This window comes from Eleutherodactylus coqui, chromosome 4, assembly GCF_035609145.1.
Source record: "Eleutherodactylus coqui strain aEleCoq1 chromosome 4, aEleCoq1.hap1, whole genome shotgun sequence".
NCBI lineage: Eukaryota > Metazoa > Chordata > Amphibia > Anura > Eleutherodactylidae > Eleutherodactylus > Eleutherodactylus coqui.
In genome coordinates this window covers 276,853,220-276,869,739 of record NC_089840.1, presented here as the reverse complement: position 1 = coordinate 276,869,739, position 16,520 = coordinate 276,853,220, and the positions used below count along the sequence as shown (strand labels likewise).

At 48.4% G+C, this 16,520-nt stretch overlaps 1 protein-coding gene and 1 pseudogene across 1 annotated transcript in view; both read right to left on the bottom strand.

Moving 5' to 3' along the window:
• Positions 1–5,763, bottom strand: part of LOC136624988 (zinc finger protein 420-like) — a 126,881-nt pseudogene extending 121,118 nt beyond the window's left edge.
• Positions 1–16,520, bottom strand: part of LOC136626716 (zinc finger protein 27-like) — a 659,137-nt gene that overhangs the window by 441,937 nt on the left and 200,680 nt on the right. The gene's annotated exons all lie outside the window — the stretch shown is intronic.

Below are 16,520 nucleotides of genomic sequence, written 5' to 3'. Positions count from 1 at the left end.
TATATAGTTCTTCCACAAGCGACTCTATGGCAGACGTATTGAACTACTTACAGGACCTGACTTTCCCAACACTCTCCACGGAGCAGATGGAGCTCCTGGAGGCCCCAATCACCCTGGATGAAATTAAACAGACAATTCAAGAAATGGCACTTAACAAATCCCCTGGCCCAGACGGTCTCCCAATAGAGGTATATCGTAAGTACAGTGAACAATTAGCCCCACAATTATATGAGACATTACAGCAGGCCCAACTAGATAAAGCACTCCCACCCTCCTTCTATAAGGCCTCCATTGTAGTCATATTAAAACCAGATAAAGACCCCACAGACTGCGGCTCCTACCGTCCCATCTCATTGGTAAATGCAGATTATAAAATCTTGACAAAAATCTTAGCCATTAGACTGAACCAGGTAATCCTATCCATTATACACCCTGACCAGACCGGTTTTATGCCAGGGAAATCCACAACAATTAATATACGCAGAGTCCAAGCGGCTATTCAGCTGGGCAGGCAGTATAACATGCCATGGGCCTTGGTTTCCTTAGACATGGCGAAGGCCTTCGACTCCCTGGAATGGGTATTTTTAGGAGCCTGTCTAGTTCGTTTTGGGTTTGGCCCCCAGTTCCGACAGTGGATTAAAACCATATATAAACTTCCAAGCGCCAATGTGATAGTAAATGGTATCCCATCGGCCGAATTCCAACTTGCAAGAGGCACCCGACAAGGATGCCCACTATCCCCGGCCCTATTTGCTATAGCCATTGAGGCGTTGGCGATCCGCCTGAGATGTACCCCTGGTGTAACCGGCATCAGATGGGGGGGAATTGAAAGTAAAGTAGGGCTATACGCAGACGATACAATCCTTTTCCTATCAGACCCAATAAACTCCTTTTCCCAGGCCATGGTCCAAATAGACAGATTCTCCCTTTTGTCCGGACTGTATGTCAACTGGTCCAAGTCTACGATCCTGTACACAAACCTAGCCCCGGAAAACGACCCTTGTGTATCCAGGTACGGGCTGAAGATAGTCACTACATTTAAATATCTAGGGATGTTTATGCCCCAAGACCATAATAAGGCCATAGAGGATAATATTGACCCACTGTTGGAAAATATAAAACATAAGCTAAAAAAGTGGTCTAAGCTGCCACTGTCGGTAGCAGGACGCATTAACTTGATTAAAATGGCGGTCCAGCCAAAATGTCTGTACGTGCTACAACACATGCCAGTGAGCGTCCCTAAACGCATCTTCCAAACCATTAACTCCCTCATCACCTCATTCATATGGAACTCTTCACGTTCGAAATTAAGTCTTCCAACACTACAAAGATCTAAAGAACAAGCCGGAATGGCCCTCACGGACCTACGGCTTTATTACCTAGCGGGCCAGCTACGAAACATCCGAGCCTGGGTCCTGGACCGCGAGATGCCAATAGCAGATCAATACTTGGCAAAACAGGTTAAAGCAAACAACTTACTAACCTACTTAGAATTTCCAGAATGCACAAACTCCTCTGACACAATACCACTTCACAGACTAGCCCTAAGCGTATGGAAGGAGGCCAAAACTCTACAACGATATAAAGAGGTAGTGCCCGAGCTCCCTCTATGGAACAACCCTGGCTTAGTGGCCCTACACTCGGTTCCAGACCACCAATACTGGATATCCCAAGGGGTACGCTCACTGGCAGACATCTATACGGACGGAACACTTCTTACATTTACCCAGATGCGCGATAAATTGCAGGCCCCACAACTCCAACTATTTAGATTTTTTCAGTTGCGACATGCACTAAACTCCCAATTCCCACGTCCCTCCACTCGAATATCAAAATTTCCCACAATAGGTATCCTTAAATCACAAGGGCCCAAAGGTCTGTTCTCAGCACTCTACACGCACCTCCTCTCAGCCAAAATGGATATTCATCCACTTCCAGCTTGGGACAAATGGAAACTTTCTATCCCATCCCTATCACCTGAAGAATGGCTGGACGTTACTAAATCCCATTTGTCTGTCTCCCCTGCCGTAAACAACAAACTGATACAGCTATACATAATACACCAGGCTTACCTTACCCCCAGCCGTCTCTATAAAATGGGCAATGCCTCGACAAATTCATGCCATAGATGCCGCCAAGCGGAAGCAAAGTTCTGGCACCTGATCTGGGAATATCCTCCAGTTAATGACTTCTGGTCCAAAATCATAGACTTTATAAACTCAATATTGCCACCCCCATTTAATATCGATCTGGATCCAAAAATAGCTTTATTCGGTCTACTGGAGGAGGAGGTATGGCCGTTTCATACCCGTACCTTCCTCGAAAAGGTGCTATTTCTGGCGCGGAAAGCGATAGCCATACAATGGATGGCTGCCGAAGCCCCATCAGTCCCACAATGGATTCAAATGGTGAACACAATAATCTCCTACGAGAAAGTTATTTACCAAAATAGAGGCTGCCCGAACAAATTTCAACGGGTATGGGCTCCCTGGCTGGATACCCAATCCACCCTATCTGCAGAATAAACTCTTAACCCTGAACCCCCCCCCCCCTTCCTCTTCTCCCCCCTCCCCCTCTTTTATACATCACTAAACACGCGAAGCTCTACTGCTCAAATTCAAAGGATCGGCACAGACAGGTTACTATGGTTATATGTTAAGTTTATTGATATAAATGTTAAAAAAAAGTATCCAGAAATCAGTATACTATTTACAATTCCAACTCAAGTACAATGTAATACCTGTGTACAGTTTGATATGTATTTAACAAACCTTTTTCGATTTTTGTACTGCGCAAAATATTTCTGTTTTAAATAAAACGAATTTAAAAAAAAAGACTGAACACAAGACCTTCCCAGCCTTCCTACAGACCAGAGGGAAGATTTCATGAGACCTTCTCTCCATCTACCTGATCATCCTGTGGAAGAAGAGGACGGGGACATCTCTCCGCTGCTGTTCTCTTACTGGATCTACCTGCAGAAAACACAGACAGCCACTGAATTCATTCTCTACATAAAAATAATAATGGCCGTGTGGATTTAGTCCTGTCTATTACCTGGTGATAGGGGGGGCTGGTGGTCCTCCATCATGATGTCCTTGTACAGATCCTTGTGTCCTTCTAAATACTCCCACTCCTCCATGGAGAAATAGACAGTGACGTCCTGACACCTTATAGGAACCTGACAACACAATGATACCGTCATCACCCAGACATGTAATACCACCATAGCATTACTGTATAATGTCCCAGAATTCCCAGCAGCGTCACCTCTCCAGTCAGCAACTTAATCATCTTGTTGGTGAGTTCTAGGATCTTCTGCTCATTGATCTCCTCCAGTATCAGGGGGTGAGGGGGAGGCCCTGTGATTGGGCTCAGGGGTCTTCCCCATCCATCAGACACCGGCGCCTGACAGCCATCACTAGAAGTCTTCTTCGCTACCGTGTAATCCTGTTTATGGGGAGATACATCCATAAATATCCCTGCAGACATTCCCAGAGTCCTTCATGTCTCCAGTAATGTCCAACAGTTATTAAGATTCTCTTCACATCTCTGTTCATCATCTCCGTTGTTCTACTCAGTCACAGGAGCAGAAGAACAAAATGATCAGAGTTTTAGTTCTGTTAGATGACAGACAATAATGACCCCCAACATCCTCCAGTTGCCTTATAGTAGATCTGTTGGGTTTCTGTCATTCTGCCAGAACAGTACAACAGGCTCAGAGACTGACATAGATAATAATGATGGAACGTGACGTCATCCCCAGAATCTCTCACCTCTCCTGTAAGCCGGAAGAGTATCTCTAGTGTGAGGGTGAATATACTCTCCGCCATCTTGTCCCTCTTCCTCTCCATCCTTGTTGGGTCAATCAGGAATATTATTTGATATAGAAGATATCAGCCGAGGATCCTGAATGGAGAGAAGACGAGACAATGTAAGCCACCCCAAATCTCTGGATTATAGGGGATTCAAGGACGGCTATATATAAGGGTGTATTCACACGGGCGATTTTCACTACGATTTCTGCATGTTGTGAGATGTACACAAATCGCACGTGAAAAGAGCCATTATTTTACGTGAGCGATTTTTTTTTCGGACTAAGAGTTAGAGCTAGAAAGATCGCACCACGTGCTGTGTGATGTTTATACGAGGCATTGTGAATGTTTTACTATTTTTATTTGAACAATGTGCTATATTCACACACGTGAAAATCTGATGTGCAGGTCGGTGAGTTCAGTATTGGTCTGAGTTTAATGGATCAATGTAAGTGCAGCCTAAGGGTACATGCACACAGATGCTTAAAAAATTGCGCCCGAGATCCTCAGCACTTGGCCATCCCATCCATGTGCATCCGATGTGCGGGACACCACACAGTGACAGGTACTGTTCTCAGCTGAGATTCGGACAAGAACGGGACATGCTGAAATTCATTTTTTGCCTGGACTATTCATCCAAATAAACAAAACATTCTATGTGAATTCCCCCCAATCAAATGAATGGGCGCTTTTTTTGACCCGATTTTCGCATCGATTTCTCGATCTAAAAATGGATGAAAAAAGTGTACCCTAAAGTTGATAAACACAAGAACTCGGTAAATAATAGGATTTTTACTGCAGGGTTTGATGATAACAAAATTAATATACATACATATATATTTATGTCCGTGGAAGGAAATTGAACTGGTGAGGCTATGATCACTCTGATAATACACTGCTATACTTCTGTACTGCAGCGCATCATAGCTTATCCTTGTGATCACAGACCCGGATGCCATTGACTGGCATCCATATGCCATGGCAACCCACTCGCCCTCCACGTCTACATTGTTCTCCCTTGGGGGGGGGCTTTCAAATGCCGTGATCAACATTGATTGCGTCATGTAAGGGGTTAACTGCTGGCATTGATGTTCTCACCGATCCCTGCTGCTGCAGCGGGAAGCCAGCTGGGTGGGAACATCACCCAGCGTGTACATATAAGCCCCAGAGCAGGAAAGGGTTAACCAGGAAGATTTATAACGCTATGAAGATACATGTTATCCGCTATTTCTTCCCCGGTGATTTGTAGGAGTCCGGCCGCTGAAGAAGGATCGGGCGGCCAAAACGTGTCCAGCGCTTCCCGCTAAATGCTACAAACAGCACATCCAGCCGGGAGCTGCGAGCCGAGAAGTTCTGGGGGATTTACTGGTTTCAGAAGACGGAAGATTCTGGAGCGACGAGACGGCGGCTGCACCTCCCAAACCCCAGAGCATCAGTGAGCCGGCGGCCGCGAGGAGCGGGGTAAGACTCCTCCGGAGCGCCGGCAGAAGCTGCTGTCCGTCTGCAGCCGCTCAGCAGAAGGGGCTCCCAGGACTAAAGACCTCATGGGGGATTCTGGGGCCGCAGGAGGCAGAAAAAGGGTCATTTTGTGGGGATTTGGGGAAAGCGCTCGTTCTATCAGTTGTGTCACTTATTTATATTCTTCTGGGGGGATTTTGTACGGATTGTAGAAAGCGAATTTGTAGTGGAGGCCGAATAATCCTGATTGTAGCTGGAGATGTTCTCTGCCTTCCGGAGGCTTCTATTCCCAGTCATGTTACAGGTCTGCCCATAGAGGGCGCTGCTGAGGCCTTGTACCATCTCCTATGTACATCCCAGACTCCCCAGAGGAGCGTTACATGGCCGCTAATCTCCTGCCCCTTCCCGGGGTCTCCACAAGGTGAAGCTGTGACCCCACATACCTCCACCTGCAGCCGGACAGGAGCCGTGCGGTTGTTCTGTGCTTACAGGACCTGTAATGATGTCACCGTCATGTGATCAGTGTGTGGGAGGAGACAAGGGGTCACATGACCAGGTCTCTCTGCTCAGTGGATGCAGGACTCTGCTGTGTGACCTGCAGTTTTTGTGTCCCATCAGGATGTATTCAGGGAGTGGATGGAGCAGAGCCGAGCGTGTGGGAGACGGTGGAAGAGAGACAAGCGTGTGCAAGACTGGGAAGGAGCAGAGCCGAGCGTGTGTGAGACGGAGGAGGAGACCGAGTGTGTGCAAGACGAAGGTGCAGTGTGGAGTGTGTGTGAAACAGAAGAGCCGAGCGGGTATGAAACGGAGGTTTAGAGCCAAGTGTGTGTGATACAGAGGAGCGGAGCCGAGTGCGTGTGAGATGAAGGAGCGGAGCCAAGCGAGTGTCAGGGGTGTAGAGCCGAGCATGTGCGAGACGGAGGTGCGGAGCCGAGGGTGTGCGAAACGGAGGTGCGGAGCCGAGGGTGTGCGAGACGGAGGTGCGTAACGAAGGGTGTGCGAGACGGAGGAGCGAAGCCGACCGTGTGTGAGATGGAGGAGCAGAGCCGAGTGTAAGTAATACGGAGGAGCGGAGCTGAGCGTGTGCAATATGGAGGAAGAGAGCTGTCTGTGTGTGAGACGGAGGGGCAGAGCCGAGCGTGTAATGTACATGTGGGCTGCTATATATGTGTGTATAATGTGTATACTGCGGCTTGTTGACCACAACAGTGTTGCGGTACGTTAGCCATGATGTGGAGGCTGACTGGTCGCTCGGCTCCTATGCAGGTTGCTGGTGACACTCTGTAAGGGGTTTCCTGCTGCTTTCGGCACCCATATAGATGCATGTTGGTATTTCCCTCAGCCCCCCTCCTCCTCCGAGAGGTTTATTAGATGGTTTCTACTCTGGTCTATCAGCAGGTACGGACGTTTTTTTTGGAAATGGGCCTATAAATATCCTATGTATTAACCAGTGAACCTGGGACCAGAGTCTGGCTACCACCGAGCACCTCTACAAATATGCACGTGGGATCCCATCTCCGAGCATCCCCTGAAACATAAGGGTGAAACTGAGGGGAAAAACTATTTATCCTAACTGGTACTAAAGGTGTTCGATGTGGAATCTTGATGGATGTCCACGTGGATAGGGCGAGATCAGCACTCCAGGGTTTTTAAGAAAATACAATTTTATTCCTCAATAACAGAACATTGCTGCAACGTTTCAATCCGCACAAGTAGGAACTTTTTCAAGCATGGTCCTTGGGTCCGGATCACTGTTTGGGATCGTGCACCTGTGAGCCTGTAAGTGCTGGATGTGCTGCTGCTTACATCTACATCAAATCTTGATGGATGTGTCCATTACGTTGACCTGGTGACTGCCTTTAGTAATAGTTTTGCAGCAGTGGTCCCATCTCTCTTCTGACATTAATTTGTAAATCTGATTCCCATTTTCACATAAACGGGAGCTTGCCTTCTATATTAGGATTATTCAGTAAATTATAGAGCAAGGACAGGGTTCCCTTTCTCAGGGGTTGCTTTTGAACAGTCTTTCAAGCATTATCATTTCGAGAATTGCCCCAGGCAAATTCAGTGAATGCAGAAAATGGAAAACCTGATTGACTTGATAAATTTTCACTTCAGGTAGATTAAATTTAGCTTGTAATTGGGCCAGTGTTAATATATGGGATCCCGTTACCAAATGGCGGAGGTTTGTCAGTTTATTAATCTTCCACCATTGGAAATGGACCAGATCCAGGCTCGGTGACATTCTCACATTCGGGATAATAGGAAGCATCCTAGAGGGTCTTGTAGATAGATTATATTTGAACCGAATATTTCTTCGTATTCTTAAAGAGTAGTAAGTGAGTGGACTAATGGCATATAGATTTGGGTCATGGGCTATCTGACCATATCAGGTTGGGAAAAGTCTGCGGGGTTATTCCAGATGACTCCACATCAACCCATAAGCCTCTTGACAGGGATTTTAGTATCTGTAGAATAACCAATGATATTCAACACCTTCCTTATATTATCCGGGGCCTGTCTAGATGGGATGACCCCACCTGTCCTTGTGAATAAGGCTTGTAAGAAACTGGTTCAAACGGGCCGCTAGAATAGATATAAAGATTTTGTAGTCAATATTTAGCAATGAGATAGGCCTGTAGCTCTTGGGAGAGAGGAAGGGGGGGGGGGGGCTTTATTAGCCTTAGGAATAACCGTTAAATTGGAATTTAAAAATTCTTGAGGTGGAGTGTCACCTTTCAATAGAGTTTGGAACAAATTCTGTAAGGGCCCTGATAAAATTTCTTTATATTTATTTTATAGTATAGAGCTGTATAGCCATCAGGGCCCAGAGCTTTCCCCAACTTTAAGTTATCAATGGCCTCACTTATTTCTTCTAAAATGACATCCCCATTTAGGTGGTCTCATTAATCCTGAGAAAGAGTAGGTAGCGGAAGGGTTTCTAGGAAGTAAAACCCACACCCTCTATATTCCCCTTATTATCTTTATATAATGACGAGTAGTATGTTGCAAACACATTATATATCTTTTCTGGGTTAGAGGTGGTCGTGTTGTGAGGGGTATATAGCTTGAAGACCAAATTCATAATCTGCCTCTCTCAATTTCGCTGGTAATAGCATATTTATAATACCTATAAACTGTGCATTGGAGCACTCGTTCCACCCTTTCAGACAAAAGGGAGTTCAGCTGAATCTTAATATCTCTAATTTCTTTGGTCGTGGCCCTCGAAGAATTACACTGGTTAGAGATCTGCCCTGAGATGCTGGGATCTCGAATAAGGGCTTTGTTTAGTCTCCATTTATATGTAGACCTGGGGAACTCATCACATTGGATCACCGAGAGGGCCAGGTCGTGATCTGTCCACGTACGTAGGTAGTGCCTTGATGTTACAAGTACCAGCAGAAGGGATTTGGACATCAATATGTAGTTTAATCTAGAATAAGCCTGACTAGCTGATAAAAAGGTGTAACCCCTCTTGCTACCATGTATCTCCCTCGAGCTATCCGCTAGTGCCAATAGGGATAGCTTGATCCCCCATTCCCTTCGCTAAAGAATTGAGAATCTATCTGGGTTACTATTAGACCTGTCCAGGGTTGAAGAGAAAGGAAAATGAAAGCCTCCTGCCCATAAGATTTTATGTTTAGAGAATTTAAATAGCTTATGGGTAATCACCTGGATGGTGGGTAAGGGATTTTCTGAGGGAGCATAGATATTGACTATGGCCATCGGTTGGGTATAGAGTTTGCTAAGCAGAATACAAAATCTACCTTCCTGATCAATATCTGTCTCTTCTACTTGAAAAGGAAAAGAGTTGTGTAGCAAGGTGAGTACTCCCCTGTGCTTTTCAGGTGCAGTTGCCATATAATATCTTAAGTAGGGTCTCCTGAAGACAAATTATATCAGGTTTGTGTTTGAAATACGACAGGAAAGCCATTTTTCTTTTGTTGGGAGAATTAACCCCCCTTGCATTATGGGAAATTATAAATACCATTGGACGTCTTGGATACAACGTTCTACTTTTCTTCCCACAAGATCTCCTGGCAATGCTGAAATAGTTTGTCTACCACACTTATTGTAAAATTGAGGACCTAAAACTCTGAAAAGACAAAAAAACAAACAAACCAACACGATACCCACCTCCCAAACCCCTAATGGAGGAACATCACAGATGAAACAGAATATAAACCAGAAACAATCCTAAGGCCATAGTAGTCAAGATTAGAAGCAACGCTCCTTGAAAGAGGATAAGGGCAGCTACCCATCCTTCTCGGATTCGCATTTCTGTTTTTATAGCTATCACATTTCAACAATCTGTTACCATACATCGATCAGCCCTGGTAAATTAGTCTACAAACTCTGTATCTCCTCCACTACCCTCATAGAGACAGTGTTATATTGCTGCCTCGGTAGTGATATACTCAGCAACTCTTATATCCACCTTCCTCTCAAACGCTCACAATTCCATACCTATTTAGAAGAAGGAAAAAGAAAAGCCATAAATCAACATCTTTTTATAAGGAGCTGGAAAGTCCCGCACCAGAATCTTGAGGGAAGGGCCTTGTCGAGCCCCTTGGGGGTCGGGGCCCACTCCAGGTCCTTCCAGGATGGGGATATGAAGAACCAGTCTCCCTTGACTTCTCCACCTGAATATGCGCTCTCTCAAGGGCTCCAAACACCTCCTCTATGGACTTGAGAGTATATGCCCTGCTATGATGCTGAAAATGGAGAGCAAATGTAAACGCCCATTTGTATTTCATGTTGACTAAACTCAGAGCCTGCGTAATTGGCCAGAAGGCTCTTCGCTCGGTCAAGGTTGATGAGGCCACATCTGCATACAGCTGAACGGAGGTGGGCAGTCCTGGTAACGTAGACAGATTTCTGGCAACAGACAACAGCTGATCTCCGACTTCATAATAGTGCAATTTAAGGACCACATCTCTTGGGAGATCCGGATTAGGTTGATTGTCGTTTTTCTTAGAGCTGTAATGGACTCAGGCAGGCCTCTAATGCGTATATTGGAGCGACGAAACCTGTTCTCTAAGTCCTCATATTTAGACTCCAGTAGCTCTATTTTCGCTTCTAGGTTAGCCACATGGTTGCAGTCTGCTTCGATGGTGTCCACAATGTTGTCGTTTTTTTTTTTCCAACTCATCCGTCTTCTGGCCTAAATCCCAGATTTGCTCTGAGAATTCCTTAATGGCAGCTGAGAGTTCAGATTTAAAGATCGCTTTTATCTGATCCAGCAAGGAGGACTGGTCAAAGTGAATGGAATCAGTATCCAAAATCGGCCTTTCCTGTGATCTTGGTGATGAGGCCTCTGTCGCTGATGAAGTTTGGGGATTCGTTGGGGAGGGAGGGTCAGTTTGAGATTATGAATAGAGATGAGCGAGCACCAAAATGCTCGGGTGCTCGTTACTCGAGTCGAACTTTCCGCGATGCTCGAGGGTTCGTTTCGAGTAACGAACCCCATTGAAGTGAATGGGCGACTCGAGCATTTTTGTATATCGCCGATGCTCGCTAAGGTTTTCATTTATGAAAATCTGGGAAATTCAAGAAAGTGATGGGAATGACACAGAAACGGATAGGGCAGGCGAGGGGCTACATGTTGGGCTGCATCTCAAGTTCTCAGGTCCCACTATTAAGCCACAATAGCGGCAAGAGTGGGCCCCCCCCCCAACAATTTTTACTTCTGAAAAACCCTCATTAGCAAGGCATACCTTAGCTAAGCACCACACTACCTCCAACCAAGCACAATCACTGCCTGCATGACACTTCGCTGCCACTTCTCCTGGGTTACATGCTGCCCAACCCCCCCCCGCACGACCCAGTGTCCACAGCGCACACCAAAGTGTCCCTGCGCAGCCTTCAGCTGCCCTCATGCCACACGCTGGCCTCATAGCCACACCACCCTCATGTCTATTTATAAGTGCGTCTGCCATGAGGAGGAACCGGAGGCACACACTGCAGAGGGTTGGCAGGGCCAGGCAGCGACCCTCTTTAAAAGGGGCGGGGCGATAGCCCACAATGCTGTACAGAAGCAATGAGAACTCCAATCCTGTGCCACCTCCGTCAGGAGCTGCAAACGTGGGCATAGCAATGGGGAATCCATGTGCCACACAGTATTCATTCTGTCAAGGTGTCGCATAGCTCAATCCACACTGCAAGGGGAAAGCCGTCAGCGCTCTGCCCCCTACCCAAGTCAGTCAGTACCTTTGTGCCAGACAGGTCAAACACCGCAATGGGAACTAAGTTTGCACCAACAGCATAGGTGGGTCCTAGGAAACCCAAGACATGAACAAAAAATTGATCTGAGCGGCCAAACATGGCAGACTTGCACCGCGCCCACGGCATAGGCCTCGGCCCACAGATTCAGCAATCCTAGGCTGGAAGCGGACTTTCACTGCACCCAGGACATAGGCCTCTGCACAAACCCTCAGCAATCGCGTGCCTACAGCGGACTCCAATGCTAGCGTAGCTGTGCACGTCTCATTAGCGCTGTATTGCTCCTGTAGTTTGTCCAAATGCAGTGCCCCGGATAGTAGAGCTAATGTCAGATTAAATACAGCTGGGCTTTGGCCCACACTGCATGCCCCAGTCCGACCGAGGTTCTTTATAAGTAGACACAGGCAGGTACAACACCGTGTGGACCGACAGCATGGGTGGGTCCCAGGAAGCCACCGGCGTTACATAAATAAATCCCATTGCATTGCCCAGCACAGCTGAGGTAACATCAGATTAAATGGAGGTGGGCTTCGGCCCACACTGCATGCCCCAGTCTGACCAGGGTTTTTAATACATAGACACAAGCAGGTGCAAATCCCTAATGTGAAGTCCGTGTGGACCCAAAGCATGGGTGGCTCCCTGGAACCCACCGGCGGTACATAAATGTATCCCATTGCAGTGCCCTGCTCAGCAGAGCTAACGTCAGATACAATACAGGTGGGCTTCGGCCCACAGTGCATGCCCCAGTCAGACTGGTAATATGCACCTTAACAGTAACCGCGTTGGTGGGAATGTGGTGGCGACTGCGGACCTAGTAGCGCGGTTTTATTTAGTTGGTTTTCGGAATGTGGCCAGGATTAAGTGGGCCGTGGCGGAGGGATGGTGGGGCGGCTCTCTTGTTGTGTCGTTAAAGGTGAAATTCTTGGACTGCCACCAGACGAACCAATACAAAGGTATTTGCCAAGAATGTTTTCATTGTTGGAGGAGGAGGGGGATGTTTTTGAGGCACTACGTGTCCTCTCCACGTGTCCATGGTTATATCCACCTTAACAGTAATCGCGTTGGTGGGAAATGGCCTCGCCGCCATCATGTCTTTGGGAAGCCTCCGTTTCCACATCCCAGTAACATAGCATTAGCAGCGGTATAGGCAGAGCCCAGAATTAGTAACATTTCAGCGGTAGCATTAGGGACAGGCCCCAGTAACATATCACTAGCAGCAGTATAGGGGGAGCGCAGTCTTAGTTCCATTTCAGTAATAGTAGCACTCAAGACAGGCCCCAGTAACAATTCCGAAGCAGCAGTATAGGGGGAGCGCAGTCTTAGTTCCATTTCAGTAATAGTAGCACTTAAGACAGGCCCCAGTAATATATCACTAGCAGCAGTATAGGGGGAGCGCAGTCTTAGTTCCATTTCAGTAATAGTAGCACTCAAGACAGGCCCCAGTAACAATTCCGAAGCAGCAGTATAAGGGGAGCACAGTATTAGTTCCATTTCAGTAGTAGCAGCAGTCAAGACAGGCCACAGTAACATTCCCGTTGCATCAGTTTAGGGAGATAACAGTCTCTTTCACATTTCAGTAGTTGCAGTATAGACAAGGCCCCAGTTACATTTATGTAGCAAAAGTATAGGCCAACCCCACACACCTTGCTGTACCATGAGTGCAGGCGAAGCCCATAAAAATTACTAGGATTACACTGAAGCGAGGGCCCAAACAAATTGGTGTACCAACAGTACAAATGTACCTCAGAAAAATTGCCCATGCCCAACCAAGAGGGCAGGTGAAACCCATTAATCACTTTGGTTACTGAGGCTTAATTTATAACTAGGCCTGGAGGCAGCCCAGTTAAAATAAAAATTGGTTCAGGTGCAAGTTTCAACGCTTTAATGAGAATTGAAACGTATAAACATTGTTTACAAAAATAATATGACTGAGCCTTGTGGGCCTAAGAAAAATTGCCCGTTCGGCGTGATTACGTGAGGTTTCAGGAGGAGGAGCAGGAGGAGGATGAATATAATACACAGATTGATGAAGCTAAAAGGTCCCCGTTTTTTAGGGTGATAGAGAACGATGCTTCCATCCGCGGGTGCAGCCTACGTATTGTTTAGGTACCGCTGCTGTCCGCTGGTGGAGAAGAGAAGTCTGGGGAAATCCAGGCTATGTTCATCTTTATGAGTGTAATCCTGTCGGCACTGTGAGTTGACAGGCGGGTACGCTTATCCGTGATGATTCCTCCAGCCGCACTAAACACCCTCTCTGACAAGACGCTAGCCTCAGGACAAGCAAGCACCTCCAAGGCATACAGCGCAAGTTCAGGCCACGCGCCCAGCTTCGACACCCAGTAGTTGTAGGGAGCAGAGGCGTCACGGAGGACGGTCGTGCGATCGGCTACGTACCCTCTCACCATCCTTTTACAGTGCTCCCGCCGACTCAGCCTTGACTGGGGAGCGGTGACATAGTCTTGCTGGGGAGCCAGAAAGCTGGCAAAGGCCTTGGAGAGTGTTCCTCTGCCTGCGCTGTGCATGCTGCCTGATCTCCGCGCCTCCCCTGCTACCTGGCCCTCGGAACTGCGCCTTCTGCCACTAGCCCTGTCGGATGGGAATTTTACCATCAGTTTGTCTGCCAGGGTCCTGTGGTATAGCATCACTCTCGAACCCCTTTCCTCTTCGGGTATGAGAGTGGAAAGGTTCTCCTTATACCGTGGGTCGAGCAGTGTGTACACCCAGTAATCTGTAGTGGCCAGAATGCGTGTAACGCGAGGGTCACGAGAAAGGCATCCTAACATGAAGTCAGCCATGTGTGCCAGGGTACCTGTACGCAACACATGGCTGTCCTCACTAGGAAGATCACTTTCAGGATCCTCCTCCTCCTCCTCCTCAGGCCATACACGCTAAAAGGATGACAGGCAAGCAGCATGGGTACCCTCAGCATTGGGCCAAGCTGTCTCTTCCCCCTCCTCCTCATGCTCCTCCCCCTCCTCCACGCTGAGATATATACATGAAGGTGCTCTATCTATCCAGCGACATACTGTCTTCCCCCGCCTCCATTTCCGAGCGCAAAGCATCTGCCTTTATGCTTTGCAGGGAACTTCTCAAGAGGCATAGCAGAGGAATGGTGACGCTAATGATTGCAGCCAGAAGAGAAGAATTTGTGGCAGCAAGCAGCGATGCAGTAAAAACTTCTTCCTTTATTACTCCATACACATACGACGTTTCGATCAACACAGTGATCTTTGTCAAGTATTTGACAAAGATCACTCTGTTGATCGAAACGTCGTATGTGTATGGAGTAATAAAGGAAGAAGTTTTTACTGCATCGCTGCTTGCTGCCACAAATTCTTCTCTTCTGTTTGCACTACTTTGGGGTCTCAGGATCCGGATCCCTTTTGTGGCGTGCACAAGGTTGGTCCCACCCTGTGGGTTGAGTGGAGTAGTGCTGCCCTGAATTGTATTATATGCTAATGATTGCAGCATCGCCGCTCACCATCTGGGTAGACTCTTCAAAGTTTCCAAGGACCTGGCAGATGTCTGCCAACCAGGCCCACTCTTCTGTAAAGAATTGAGGAGGCTGACTCCCACTATGCCGCCCATGTTGGAGTTGGTATTCCACTATAGCTCTACGCTGCTCATAGAGCCTGGCCAACATGTGGAGCGTAGAGTTCCACCGTGTGGGCACGTCGCACAGCAGTCGGTGCACTGGCAGATTAAACCGATGTTGCAGGGTCCGCAGGGTGGCAGCGTCCGTGTTGGACTTGCGGAAATGTGCGCTGACCCGGCGCACCTTTCCGAGCAGGTTTGACAAGCGTGGGTAGCTTTTCAGAAACCGCTGAACCACCAAATTAAAGACGTGGGCCAGGCATGGCACGTGCATGAGGCTGCCGAGCTGCAGACCCGCCACCAGCTTACGGCCGTTGTCACACACGACCATGCCTGGTTGGAGGCTCAGTGGCGAAAGCCAGCGGTCGGTCTGCTCGGTCAGACCCTGCAGCAGTTCGTGGGCCATGTGCCTTTTCTCTCCTAAGCTGAGTTTCAGCACGGGCTGCTGACGCTTGGCCACCGACTGCTGGCGACGTGCTGCTGCTGACACATCTTGATTGCGAGACAGAGGTTGCGTAGGAGGAGGAGGGTGGTTTAGTGGAGGAAGCATACACCGCCGCAGATACCAGCACCGAGCTGGGGCCCGCAATTCTGGGGGTGGGTAGGACGTGAGCGGTCTCAGGCTCTGACTCGGTCCCAGCCTCCACTAAATTCACCCAATGTGCCGTCAGGGAGATATAGTGGCCCTGCCCGCCTGTGCTTGTCCACGTGTCCGTTGTTAAGTGGACCTTGGCAGTAACCGGTGAGGGCGCGTACAATGTTGCGGGAGACGTGGTCGTGCAGGGCTGGGACGGCACATTGGGAAAAGTAGTGGCGACTGGGAACCGAGTAGCACGGGGCCGCCGCCGCCATCATGTTTTTGAAAGCCTCCGTTTCCACAAGCCTATACGGCAGCATCTCCAGGCTGATTAATTTGGCTATGTGCACGTTTAACGCTTGAGCGTGCGGGTGCGTGGCGGCGTACTTGCGCTTGCGCTCCAACAGTTGCGCTAGCGACGGCTGGACGCTGCGCTGAGAGACATTGCTGGATGGGGCCGAGGACAGCGGAGGTGAGTGTATGGGTGCAGCCCGGGAGACGGTCGTGCTTGTGTCCTGAGAGGGGGGTTGGATCTAAGTGGCAGGTTGGGGCACAGGGGGAGAGGCAGTGGTGCAAACCGGAGGTGGTGAACGGCCTTCGTCCCACCTTGTGGGGTGCTTGGCCATCATATGCCTGCGCATGCTGGTGGTGGTGAGGCTGGTGGCTCCCCGGCTGATCTTGGCACGACAAACCTTGCACACCACAGTTCGTCGGTCGTCTGCACTCTCAGTGAAAAACTGCCACACCTTAGAGCACCTCGGCCTATGCAGGGTGGCATGGCGCGAGGGGGGCGCTTTGGGAAACAGTTGGTGGATTATTCGGTCAGGCCCAGCTTCTACCCCTGGCCACCGCACTGC